The sequence below is a fragment of the Salvia hispanica genome, chromosome 1 (genome assembly GCF_023119035.1).
Source record: "Salvia hispanica cultivar TCC Black 2014 chromosome 1, UniMelb_Shisp_WGS_1.0, whole genome shotgun sequence".
Taxonomy (NCBI): Eukaryota; Viridiplantae; Streptophyta; class Magnoliopsida; order Lamiales; family Lamiaceae; genus Salvia; species Salvia hispanica.
The window spans coordinates 3,862,716-3,876,230 of NC_062965.1; positions in this window are offsets into that span (position 1 = coordinate 3,862,716).

Below are 13,515 nucleotides of genomic sequence, written 5' to 3' on the forward strand. Positions count from 1 at the left end.
AGAACTCAAATATTTGGAACGCACGAGACGTGCGATTCGTCGGCGCTTGCGCCGAGACGAATCGCGCTACATGCGATCCAATTAGGGTTGTCGAGCGAGTGGGAGCTTCGGAGGTGATCAAACGGCGACGCGCAGACGAGGGTGGTCTCGTGCACGCCGCTGGTGAGACCGCCGGATCCGGACAAGCCTCGGAAATCACGCCGAATAGTGGGAGCATCACAACGATCAAGCGGCGACGTGAAAACGAGCGAGGGCTCGTCCATGCCGCCGACCAGACCGCAGCGGCGATCTCCCTTGGCCATGCGGCCTTCGACGTCGGTGGAGACGATCGGAATCCGCTGCTCGTCCGAGAGCAGCGGTGATTCCTCCATCGAGAAACCCTAAACCTAACGGGAACCCTAACCCTAATCGACCCCTGCCCTAACGATGCTTGACCAGAGCTACACCGCTTCGCGCGGTTGCTGCTCGTTCTCGCAAGGTCGAACGCGGCGGAGGGAGCATCGCCGGAGCTGCGTGGCGGTGGCAACGCAGCTGTGGAACGTCGACGGAGGGAAAGACGAGATAACGATGAAATATTATTTTAATGATTATTTGATTCCTAAATTAAAAGATATCATTAAAATATTATTATTTAATGGAAATAAAATATTTTGGGAAGATTTCCCTAGATTTTAGGAATATTTAGATTATTGACTATATCTATGGAAATAAATATATTTATTTTATTCCTAGATGATATGGACAAGAATAATTTAATAGTTTCCTAATTATATTATATATCTAGAATCCTAATAAGGATAGATATGTAGGATTTCATTAAATAATAAAATATTATTCTCTTCCCAATCTTAATAAGGAATTAATTTAAGTTTATTTATTCATGTCAGTCCAAGATATAAATAATTAATTATTTTAGATAAATCTTATAGAAGACATGAATATGGATTAAACTTTAGTAATTAATATATTATCCTTTAATAAGATGTTTAAAAGATTATAAAAGATTTAATTATCCAGTCAATTAAATACCAACAGAATTTAATTAAGCCTTTAATCTGCACTAAGGCTAAGGATAATTAATGAAAAACCATAACTCAAATATCTAAGCGATAATTACGAACTAAGTTTGTATATGGTCTCCATCGATTGGTCCACAACTTATGAAGCTAATTTCTGAATCTTATCGCCACCCATGCTGTGGGGACAATAATCCTAAGAAATAGCGAGTTCATATAGGTGGACTTCTCAAATGTAAATAGTATGGACTAGAAAGTAGTTTCCAATATTATCGCCACCCATGCTGTGGGGACAATAATCCTAAGAAATTACAAGTTTCAGAAGTTCAAACAGAATTTACGAGATAGCTTGGTCTTGTTATCAACGCATGAGCATTGTTATGGGAGTGTGTTGTAGAAACAAGATTCTGTAATGCTAAATCTGATGGTCGTGCTTAGGCAACATTTGGCGGCCATGCCGTGCTGCGGTCTCTGGACTATTCGTCGGTGTTGTGACCAGTAAAAATGTTAAAATTTTAATGCGTATTGACCTCTGCTTGAGGGTACAAAATTTTAATTTTACAGTTGTGAGAATTTGAAAAGTTTTATGGTTAATCTCCTCAATTTCATCACATAAGTTTATGACAAATAGTAAATATTCTGTTTTGCAGTGCAAACTAAATCGTCAACATGTCACTCAATCCTCTTTCTGCAATTCTTAAAGAAAACAAACTCGAGGGCCAAAATTACATAGAATGGAAACAAAATTTGGACATCGTTCTCACGGCTGATGAGTACAAGTTTGTGCTCACTACTCCACGGCCTCCAGTGCCGGCGGCTAATGCCGCGCAGGCAGTGCGAGATGCGCATAGACGGTGGCATAAGGCGAATGAGATGGCTAAGTGTTATATGTTGGCCTCCATGTCAACAGTGCTTAGACATCAGCATGCCGCCATGGCGACTGCCGCCGATATTATGCAAAATCTCACAAATCTCTTTGGTACTCAGAATCGAACGGCTAAGTCTCAAGCCTTTCGGAGTATCATGTGCAAGACTATGAAGGAAGGCTCATCTGTGCGGGACCATGTCCTCGAGATGATGAGCCACCTCAATCAAATTGAGGTTTTGGGAGGCGTCATTGATGCCGAGTCCCAAGTTACTATCATCCTTCAGAGTCTGCCCCCTAGCTTTCAGCAGTTCAAGCTCAACTTTGAGATGAACAAAAGAAATTACACCTTGGCTGAGTTGTTGACTGAACTTCAGTCGGCAGAGGATCTCATGAACCAAGCTAAGGCTGCGATGGTTAGTTCGTCACATCGTTCCTCTGGCCCTAGGCCTGGCGCAGGAAAGAAGAAAGTGACGAACCAGGTCGCACCTAAGGAAGCTAAGGGAAAGAAAAAGAGGAGGTCGGGAAAGAAGCAAACAGGAAAGTGTTTCAAGTGTGGAGAGAAGGGGCATTGGAAGCCAGACTGCCCTAAAAAGGGTAAGGCTACAGGTATGCACCAAGCTCTAGTTGTCGAGTCATGTTTGGCTTCGACTTCATCTCATACTTGGGTTATAGACACTGGAGCTACTGATCATATTTGTTTTGATCCTGACTTAATGCAGGTGACAAGACGGCTATATGATGGAGAGATCGAAGTCCAGCTGGGCGACGCTACTAAAGTGGCGGCCGTAGCAGTGGGAGACGTTTATTTGCGTTTTAGTAGTGATAGATTTTTGGTTATGAAGAATGTTTTGTTGATACCTTCTTTTAGAAGAAATTTAATTTCAGTTTCTAAATTGGTTTTTGATGGATATTCGATTTCTTTTAATGACAGTTGTGTTATTAAGAAAGATGGTTCTTATATCTGTCGTGGTATCATGGAAAACAATCTGTACACAATCATATCTACACAATTTAATAATCGCAAATTAGAACTCAATAATGCATCGAAAATTTCAAAGAAAAGAAAGGAACCTTCAAGTTCAATGAACGAAACGTACTTATGGCACCTTAGACTTGGTCATGCCAACCAAAGGAGGATTCAAACTCTCGTGGATCAAGACCTTCTTAAAGGACTAGATACTGAATCATTTTCCACGTGTGAATCCTGCTTGGAAGGCAAGATGACTAAGAGACCTTTTAGGGTGAAAGGTAATAGGGCCAAGGAAGTACTAGAACTCGTTCATACTGATGTGTGTGGACCAATGTCAACCGAGGCAAGAGGCGGCTTTCGCTATTTCATCACCTTTATTGATGATTACTCGAAAGTTGGATATGTTTATTTGATGCGCTTTAAGTCTGAAGCTTTTGACAAGTTCAAGGAGTTTAAGGCTTATGCCGAGACGCATCATGGAAAACGTATCAAAAGCCTGCGATCTGATCGCGGAGGCGAATACCTCAGTGCCGAGTTTTTGGACTACTTATCGGTAGAGGGAATTGAATCCCAACTGACTGCGCCGGGCACACCCCAGCAGAATGGCGTAGCTGAAAGAAGGAATAGGACCTTGTTAAACATGGTCCGATCGATGATGAGTTATGCACGACTGCCTATTTCGTTTTGGGGACATGCCTTGCTTTCCGCGAGCCATATTTTAGACAATTTACCGTCAAAATCTGTTCCTGCCACTCCATATGAGTTGTGGAATGGGCGCAAGCCCAATCTAGAGCATCTCAAGATATGGGGGTGTCCAGCTCATGTTTTGGAAAAGGATCCAACTAAGCTGGACTCAAGGACAGAGGTATGTTTGTTTATAGGATACCCCAAAGGATCGAAAGCTTATGAATTCTATAGTCTCCGAGACAAGAAAGTCATTGTGAGTACTCACGCGACATTCTTAGAGGAAGACTTTGTTATGAATCATAAACCCAGCAGTGAGGTGGCTCTTGAAGAGCTCACTTCAGTCACAAGTTCCATTAACCAAGAACAAGTACCTATAGTACAACCAATTCCCGAACCTTCAACTTCTACACCTAATATTGTAGTGCCGCGCCGCAGTGGGAGGGTCTCTCATGAGCCCGAAAGGTACATTGGTTTGGGAGAATCTATGGATCACTCCTCGGACAACAATGTACTAGATCCCTGGAATTTTGCAGAGGCGCAGGCGGATGTCGATCATTGCCAATGGGTAAGTGCAATGGATTCGGAACTACAATCTATGATAGACAAAGACGTCTACGATTTATCTGTCCTACCCGAGCCATTGGGAGAAAGTGGATATACAAACGTAAACGTGGACCCGATGGACGAGTTAAAGTCTTTAAGGCAAGACTAGTGGCTAAGGGGTAACCCAAAAGGAAGGGTGTCGATTACGACGAGACCTTTTCCCCGGTGGCCATGCTCAAATCGATCCAGATACTATTGTCTATAGCAGCTTACATGGATTGGGATGTGTGGCAGATGGACGTTAAGACTGCGTTCTTGAACGGTAGTCTTGAGGAGACCATCTACATGGAACAACCCGAAGGTTATGCCGTTAAGGGCAAAGAGCACATGGTTTGGAAGCTTAAGAAGGCCATTTATGGTCTCAAGCAAGCATCTAGATCATGGAATCAGTGTTTCGATCAGACTGTTCATAAGTTTGGATTCGAAAAATGCCCTAACGAGAGCTGCGTGTACAAGAAGGTTGAGAAAGGGAATGTGGTGTTCTTAGTTTTATATGTAGATGACATTCTTCTAATTGGAAACAATAAAAAGATGTTGTCATCAGTACGAACGTGGTTGTCAAACCAGTTCGAGATGAAGGATATGGGAGACGCGGGACACATTCTAGGTATCAAGGTCCTACGGGACCGTGAGAAAAGGATGTTGTGCTTATCTCAAGAACCCTACATCGACACTGTACTTAGTCGTTTTAGCATGCAAGATGCCAAGAAAGTTTTCTTACCTTTTAGACATGGCATCCATTTATCTCAAGAGATGTGTCATAAGACTGCATCTGAGATAGCAGAGATGAGAAGGATACCATACGCTTCGGCAGTTGGTAGTCTCATGTATGCATATGCTTTGTACAAGGCCTGATATTTGCTTTACTGTTGGCATGGTAGCAAGATATCAGTCAAATCCGGGTCAAGGACATTGGACTGCAGTAAAGAACATACTCAAGTACCTTAAACGGACTAAGGACTATGTTCTAGTTTACAAAGCAGGCGAGCTATGTCCTTTGGGATATACTGATTCAGACTTTCAAGCTGATCATGACTCGAGGAAATCTACTTATGGTTATGTGTTTACCTTAGGAGGTGGAGCCGTAATTTGGAAGAGTGTAAAGCAGAAATGCATTGCAGACTCTACCATGGAAGCCGAATACGTGGCCGCTTCGGAGGCCGCAAAGGAGGCTGTATGGCTCAAGAACTTTCTTATGGATTTAGGTGTGGTTACGAATCTGCCCAAGAGCATCACCATTTATTGTGACAATTCTGGTGCTGTGGCAAATTCGAAGGAACCAAGAGCATCATCAGAGATATAGTGCAAAGAGGAGACATACAAGTGGTCAAGATTGCGTCAGAGAACAACCTGGCACATCCTTTCACTAAGGCATTGGCGATCAAACCGTTTGAACGCCATGTAGAAGAAATGGGAGTTCAACTCGCTCGAGACCTCAACTCGCTTTCAGTATAAGTGGGAGAATTTTAGACGTAGTGCATATTTTTTTTATACTCGAAAGCTGTTTTGAGTATGAGTGGGAGATTGTTAGAGTTTGTATACTAGAAATCACCTTTCGAGTGATTGAATACTGTTAAAACTCTTATTTTATTTTCCAAAGGAATAAACAGATTATTTTTGTCATAATGTTGTTATGTTTTACATTTAATGGATGTTTATTACATATTTAAATGTATAAGTAACTTAACAAAGTCTAAGTCTTTGTTTTAGTAGACCGGTTGTGGGCGTCGTTCACTTTAAGGTAACACGGTCAGTTCTAAACAAAGAAAAAGAATAATTTCACAACCTAGATATGCTTAGACTACCTATCGTGAAAGGTTGCAATGTCAGTCCGATTATTTCTAAGCCTTACTGAAATAAGATGACATTGGTGTGGTATAGCACTGAATGGATCTAACAGCGAGACAGTCTTTATGCTATCTACTGAAAGATGAGGTCTCGTAAATTATTTCTCAATCAATGTACGTTAGCATTGAGCATACGGTATTGATTATGCACTACTTTGACTTACCAAATGGTGCGGGTTTTTCGCAACCCAATAAGCCTGGTATATTGGGTAGTGGTGATTAATATCTAGCGGTGCTAGGATTGCTATTATGTTGAATCGTGCGCGAGGTGAGTCTCGTTTGATAACATCCTCAAGAGAAGCTTGAAATAAAGTTTTATTATTCGGAACCTAGCTAGTTGGAGTTTAATTACTCTATGAATAATAAATAAGATTTTCTTGCTGAGTCCTCTCTTGGAATAAATAAGATATTAATTAATTAAGTCCATAGCAGACAATAATTAATTAATGGATGTTTCTATCTTAAGCGCGGGAAATAAATATAAAGTAATGGAAACCCAAAGTACTTATAATTTCGGATTTGGATGGGGAGTGCAGTATTACTTATTACTTCTGTAGTGGCTGCTCGTAATATTCTAATTTTAAGCTTATATTAAATTGGGTTTAATTTAATTAGTAAAAAGCTAATTGGAGGAGCTCATATCCAAAGCCTTCCATAGATCCCTGTCTGGGCCCAATATGTGACTTATTATAAATAGGAGAATAAAGGAGACAGAAAATACAGTTGTTTTTACTCTCAAATTTTCAGCCTCCCCTACTCCTTGTAGAGGTCGAATTTTTCTCCTCCGTGGGAAAGGATTTCTGTCTTAGTGCATTGGTGAGATCAGCCCACCCTGATATTAGTCCACAGTCCGGGAACCAGTCAGAAGATCCGTGGTATTGTACTAAAGTTCTTCACGTGGAGAAGGCGCTAGCTATCTTCGATTCTTTGGAGAATCATCAAGGTATAATGGCTAAACCTTAGAAAAGCATGTTTTAGGTTTTAATTAATTTAAAGCATGTTATTATTTGAGTTATGAGCATGATACATGTGATAATTACGCGAATAGAATTTGTCTAAATAATCCGCTAAATAGATCAAAATTATTATGTAATTGATTTATATGAGCGCTTCCGCTGCCAACCCCTTCAAAATAATAATACTGTTTCTCATTCGGTATATGTGTTATTTTTTTTCTTTGTTTGATTTTATATTTTCTAATAATTTTTTTTTATTTTATATATTTATGATTTCAGATTTCATACAATTTCATACAATGATATTTTTGTGAATTTATAAAATCATTTTTCAGTATAAAATAAGTTTAAATAAAAGAAAATGAGTCGTGCATCACACGTGGAAGTTGTGTAAATTAATTTAAATAAATTATATTTTTGTGTTTTCACTGATGTAGGTAATAAGCCGATGGATTTCGCTTAGTCTAATAAAAATACTTTACTTGTTATCTTCAAAAGTCTTTCAGATTAATATATTCATAGTAATTTATAAATATTGGTTGAACTATTAATATATCTTATTTTAGATTTTACACGTTGATTACTTTCTTACCGAGCACTGAACAGAGTCACGAGGTGAATCTGTCAACCAAAAAGGATTAACCAACAACCTAATTGGAATACAGTAATAGTGCAATAGCATCCCTTTCAAATAAACAATAGAATACCAAGTCAAATACTACTACTTATTCATTTGTCTTTCTTGGATGTGGTATGGGTGATAGCAGCTACACGGAAAGTAGCGATGCGGGAATACTATTAGGGTATGCAACCAGTTTTTTTTTCCCCAGCTAAATGCATACATTTCGGTTGTATATTCCATGCTATTTTGTTGTATTTTTATTGATGATTCTGATCGACTTGGCTATCTTCTAATATATATTTATACATAATTATTTTTATTGACATGTGTTCGTGATTGATCTTTTATGTATGTATAGCTACTTTCGCAGAATAATTAATAATCCTTTCATATAACTCAAGTAGATATGTATAAAAAAAATTAGTCAATTATAAGAATGGAGTGAATCTATTTTTAAAGCCAAAAATGGCTACTACTTTTTTTTTTTACTTTGTAAAAGTTACCATAAATTGAACATGTTCGCACGAATTCTGACTGCACACACAATCTATAAAATTTAAATTATTTACTGACAAAAACATTTCCATTGTAAATTTTCAACGAACTATCGATAGATTTGTGCGTCTATAAATTTACCAACAGACAAATAACGATTTAGTCCATTAGTAAATTTACCGACGAAGTTACTGGCGCCACTATAGACGGACATGGTAGTAAAATGATTTGTCGATCGCTCTGTTGGTAATTTTAATGTATACTACTCCCTCCGTCATAAAGTTTGTCACAGTTTTCCATTTACGCTCGTCCCACAAAATTTGTCATATTTAACTTTTTACCATTTTTATAGTAGACCACATATTAATTCCATTAACTCATTCTCACTCACATTTTATTATAAAATTAATATATAAAAGTATGATGCACATTCCACTAACTTTTCAACTCACTTTCAATTAGTATATTTCTTGAAATTTATACTCGGTCAAAGTGTGACAAAATTTATGGGACAGAGGGAATAGTATTATTCTATCAACCAACAAAAGGCCAATTATGAGCACGTGGATTTCTTTATTTGATAGTACTATAATTAACAAAGTCTTACACTCTTACTTCTTCCTTCTAGAAAGAAAAGGATAACGTGGCTCCTACTACATATTTACAAGATTTTTAAACCGGATGATAACAGATTAATTATAAGAAGGCTGCTTTATTTTATTTTACACGAAGGTTGCACTAACTATAAAAATATAACAAGAAAAGAATTGAACACCGAATCAATTGATAGAAAATAATAAAATTAGTCAACGAAATGCGAACATTTTTATATAAATATGGTGCCAATCTACAATCATCAAACATCTCCTCTCTGATCCAAAATCAATCAATCAATTAGTTACCAGTAGTAGAAGATATGGCAGAAGAATCATGTGCAGGCAAGAACCACATCTCTCTCTTCATCTCTTTTTATTACATATGTTGATGTATATATGTTACTATAAGGTTTTACTATGAAATTATGCATAGGGAAGCTTTCATGGATGGAGTTGATCGGGGAGCCAGCCAACGTAGCGGAGGCTACGATTAAGAGGGAGAATCCGAATGTGCTGGAAGTAATAATTGTACCAGAAGGAGAGACCCCTATTGATGATTACCGCTGTGACCGCGTCTGGTTATATCTCCACGAGGATGGAAATGTCGATCGTCTTCCCGTTGTTGGTTAAGTTAAAATTACTTATCGACGAAATTCGTGTTTTTTTAATGATAAAATTATGTTGAATAAGCGTTTGATACGATGTAAAATGTTGGTTTCAATTGTTTGAAGGAATGTCCTATAATTAAATTGTACTCCCTATCGTGTTTTGCTAAAATACTTGGTGGAAATATTATCTTTGTTTGTCTATAAATTTGACGTTTTTGGCTTCGCACATGAAGACTTAAATAACTTTGTTAAATTTGATCATGTAAATAAGGGTAAGTACTTAATGTAAATTTGATATAAATTCTGTTAATAATTATAGGTTCAATCACAACTCACTTTCCAGTCACGTGTAATTATTAGTATAACTTAAATCGAGAGATGATAAATAATGTATAATATCTTTCTTATATATAAGATGAGTAAGTAATAAGCATTTTCTTCTTAAATCACCAATAGTCAACATATCGATAATTTAATGATAATTCAATTAATCCTTATAAGTTTCGTTTTCTTATTTTCTTTGGCATAAAAATCTAAATCAAACTTACAACTTGAACAAAAGTTAACTGACTTAATTATTAGATCCTTTGGGTATAGATTCAATGAAATCATAATAAAACTGAAGAGATTTGTTGAATTGAATTTTTTAACAAAAGTCTGATGAAAAAAAAAGTAAAATATGAAAATATGCAAAAGTAAAAACAAGCCACAATAACTTGTTGGGATTCAAATCGATTCGACAACAAATTAACCCTCTTATTATAAAAATTAACAATGTTATGTACATTGAATTAAAAACTACTCTTGATTAAATGATTCTCATATTATTACTGATGCGAAGCATAGTTTCTATATTTACCCCTTAGCCTACACATTTTTATGTAAAAGAAGAATGAGGAAGATCAAGAGAGAGAAAAAAAACATAGACTTGCTACAATAACTTACGATGAACATACGATGGTAGAAATCAATGAGGGCACAAGACCGGGGAATGATTCAACATTACCATCGACGTTGAAAGAAAATGAAGGCTGTGAGCAGAGAGATCAGACATGCATCACTAAAACTTTCGAGTCAATTACTGATCTTGGCATCGTAGGTGCCAAGGCAGAAAATTAGATTAGTGGACTTAGTTATCAATCCCTTTATTATTGATCGAATATACTTTAATTGATCGAAGGATTTTGCTTGATGTTGTTTGTGCATTTCATCACTTCATCTTCATTTACATTTTGGGAAGAAAATATTTGGGGTGAAAAATCATAGGGATTGGGTCGCTACCGAATTATCTTGCTAACGACACAACCTAATAAGGCATAATCCGAACTTGATGTGTTAAGAAAGTTTTCTAACCGAATATGAACTCGACCTGTAACTTTCAACCCGAACACTTTCTACACATGACACAGATTTTAATGTAAAATTAGTGAAGTAAAAGAGACGAAGTGAATAAAATATACGTATAAAGTAAGAGAGAAGGAAAAAAAATAATGAAATTAGTGTTAGTGGATTGTGCAATCCATTTTCTAAAATGGAAAATTTCTATTTTTAGGAAAATGTAGGAAGTATATTATAATAACCTAGCTTTGACATTTAGGTCATGTTTGGTTGACGGGAAAGTAAAGTTGGCAAGGAAAATGATTCCCAGGAAAATGAATCCACGGAATGTGATTCCTAATAACTTTACTTTCCTGTGTTTGGAAAATATCAAGATTTTAAATTTTATATTTGATTTAAACACTAACTAAAAATATACTTATTATTATTTTTATTTATAAAAAGAATATTAATATAAAGTTTTTAATAAGTTATAAATTATAAATGATAATAATTACATTATTATATTTATTATTACTATGGATAGTTTAAATATGAATTATCCATCATAATATATAATAATATAATTATAGGGGCGCATTATGGTCAATAAGTGAAATTCTGTTAAAAATCAAAACAAATCTCAGCCCTTGGATCCTGAGATTGGATGGATGTGATAAGTTACATTATTAGCCCAAAATGCTACATTATCATTATTAGACTAAAATGCTACATTATTGTACTAAAATAGTACATTATTAGCTAAGTTACATTATTTGACTAGTAATCTACATTACTAGATGACACGTGGCAATAATCTAACGGTTACATTACAAGATCCAATGACTGAGATTTGTTTTAATTTTTGACAGGATTTCACTTATTGATCTGAACACGTCCCTATAATTATATTTTTAGTTACATGGAGTATTATATTATAATCCCAAATAATTATAATAATATATATAATTATTATTATTATAACCAAAATATTTAAAGATATAACTTTTAAATTTTATAATTTTAAATTTCAGTACGATTTTATTGATTAATTATTAATTTATAAAATTATTATTATTTATTATTGTATAATTTATATTATTAATTATAATAAATTATTAATTATTACTATGATAATACATTATATTTAAATATTATAATAATATAGTTATAATTATGATAAAAACCGAAATTTTTGTATTTTTTTAAAACCGAACCGAACCGAAAAACCGAAAAAATCGAACCGAATTTCAAAATTTCGGTTTGATTCTGTTCGGATATTCGGTTTTCGATTATTTTGCTCACCCCTAAAATTATCATATCGTGCTAAAAATTATTAGGCTACGTTAGACCTATCGTCCTTTATTTTATCAATTAATTATTGTCCAATTATTTTATGATTACTTTTAGTTTATTGTTAAAGGTTAAACCAATATGTCAGTTTCGGCCCAGAAGATAAAGAGGAGTATTAATCAAGTCACATTATCAATTTACTCCCTCTGTCCCATAAAAGTTGAGACAAAACTTTTGGGCACGGAGGTTAAGAATTTATATTAAATAAATAAGAGAGATGAAAAAAAGTAGGAAAGATAAGAAAGAACAAAGTAAATGATGGAATAAAAAAAGAGTGATCACTACAAGAACATAGATGTCTAAGGGCTCTTTTTTATTAGATTAGAGACGCTTTTTTATGTTTCTAAATAAACTACCGATGCTTTAAAAAGTGTCCTTAAGGTGAGCGTGCCAAATACAATTAAGGACGCTTTTAAATAGCGTCGATGAATTATTATTTGGGACGCTTTTAACATGCGTCTCAAATACATTTAAGACACTTTTAAATAGCGTCTCCAAATACATTTGGGACACTTTCAAATTGCGTCTCCAAATACATTTAGGACACTTTTAAATTGCGTCTCCAAATATATTAGGGACGCTTGTAAATTGCATCTTCAAATTTATTACGAACGCTTTCAAATAGCGTCTCAAAATATATTTAGGACGCTTGTAAATAAATCGGAAATGATAAATAAAGCGGTTTTTTTTCTAATAAACCAGTTTATGGTTGTACATAATATGGTTGTCTAGCTTTTCCCTTTAAGAAATGTTTGAGTGTGTAGTAATTGAAGCGTATGATAATGGAATATGGGACTCATTTGCATTATTATTTGCTTTATTTTTTGGGTGTGTTTTTACTTGTGTTTTTTAGTGTTTTATTTTATAATATTTTTATTTCACTTTTTATGGAAATGTCAAATCGACACTCCTAATGCTGGACGGATGAAAATGGTCAACAAGGACTCCTAATGCTGGACAGAGGGAGTACTACTATTATTACATGAAAAAGTAACAAAAACTAACATTTCTATTACTACCCATACTTCCTTTTTATTTGTTCACACCTCTTGCTCTTTCTTTTCACACTGCTATTTTTTATCCATCTTCAAATTTTTCAGAAATGAATTAAAGAACTTAAGCAGCGTTCATGCAATATACACACGCAATGGGCTTGGATTCGTACAATTCGAAAACTTGGATTATGCTGAGGATAGATTCGATGATGCCGGTTGTTGCAGACACTTCCCATTTGCCCATGGTTTAGCGCCTCTGCCTGCTGACCAAGATGATCGAGTAGCTCGAGAAAAAATTGGAAATTCAAATATAATGTAACTTTTAGATTAAATTAATGTATTTTCTATTTTGAAGTAGTTTTATTTTTTCAAATGACCATTGTGATTTAACTTGGGGCTAGTTTTGGGGCCAACTTATTGCAGGTATTGGGCTGAATAAAAAATATTGATGTGGCAGAGGAAAAATTGATTGTGGCTAATTTATAAAATAACTAAATAAACGATAAACTAAAATTTATTTTTTATAGTATTTTTAAACAATATTATTTAAAATATTTTATTATTGTACGTATAATTTATAAA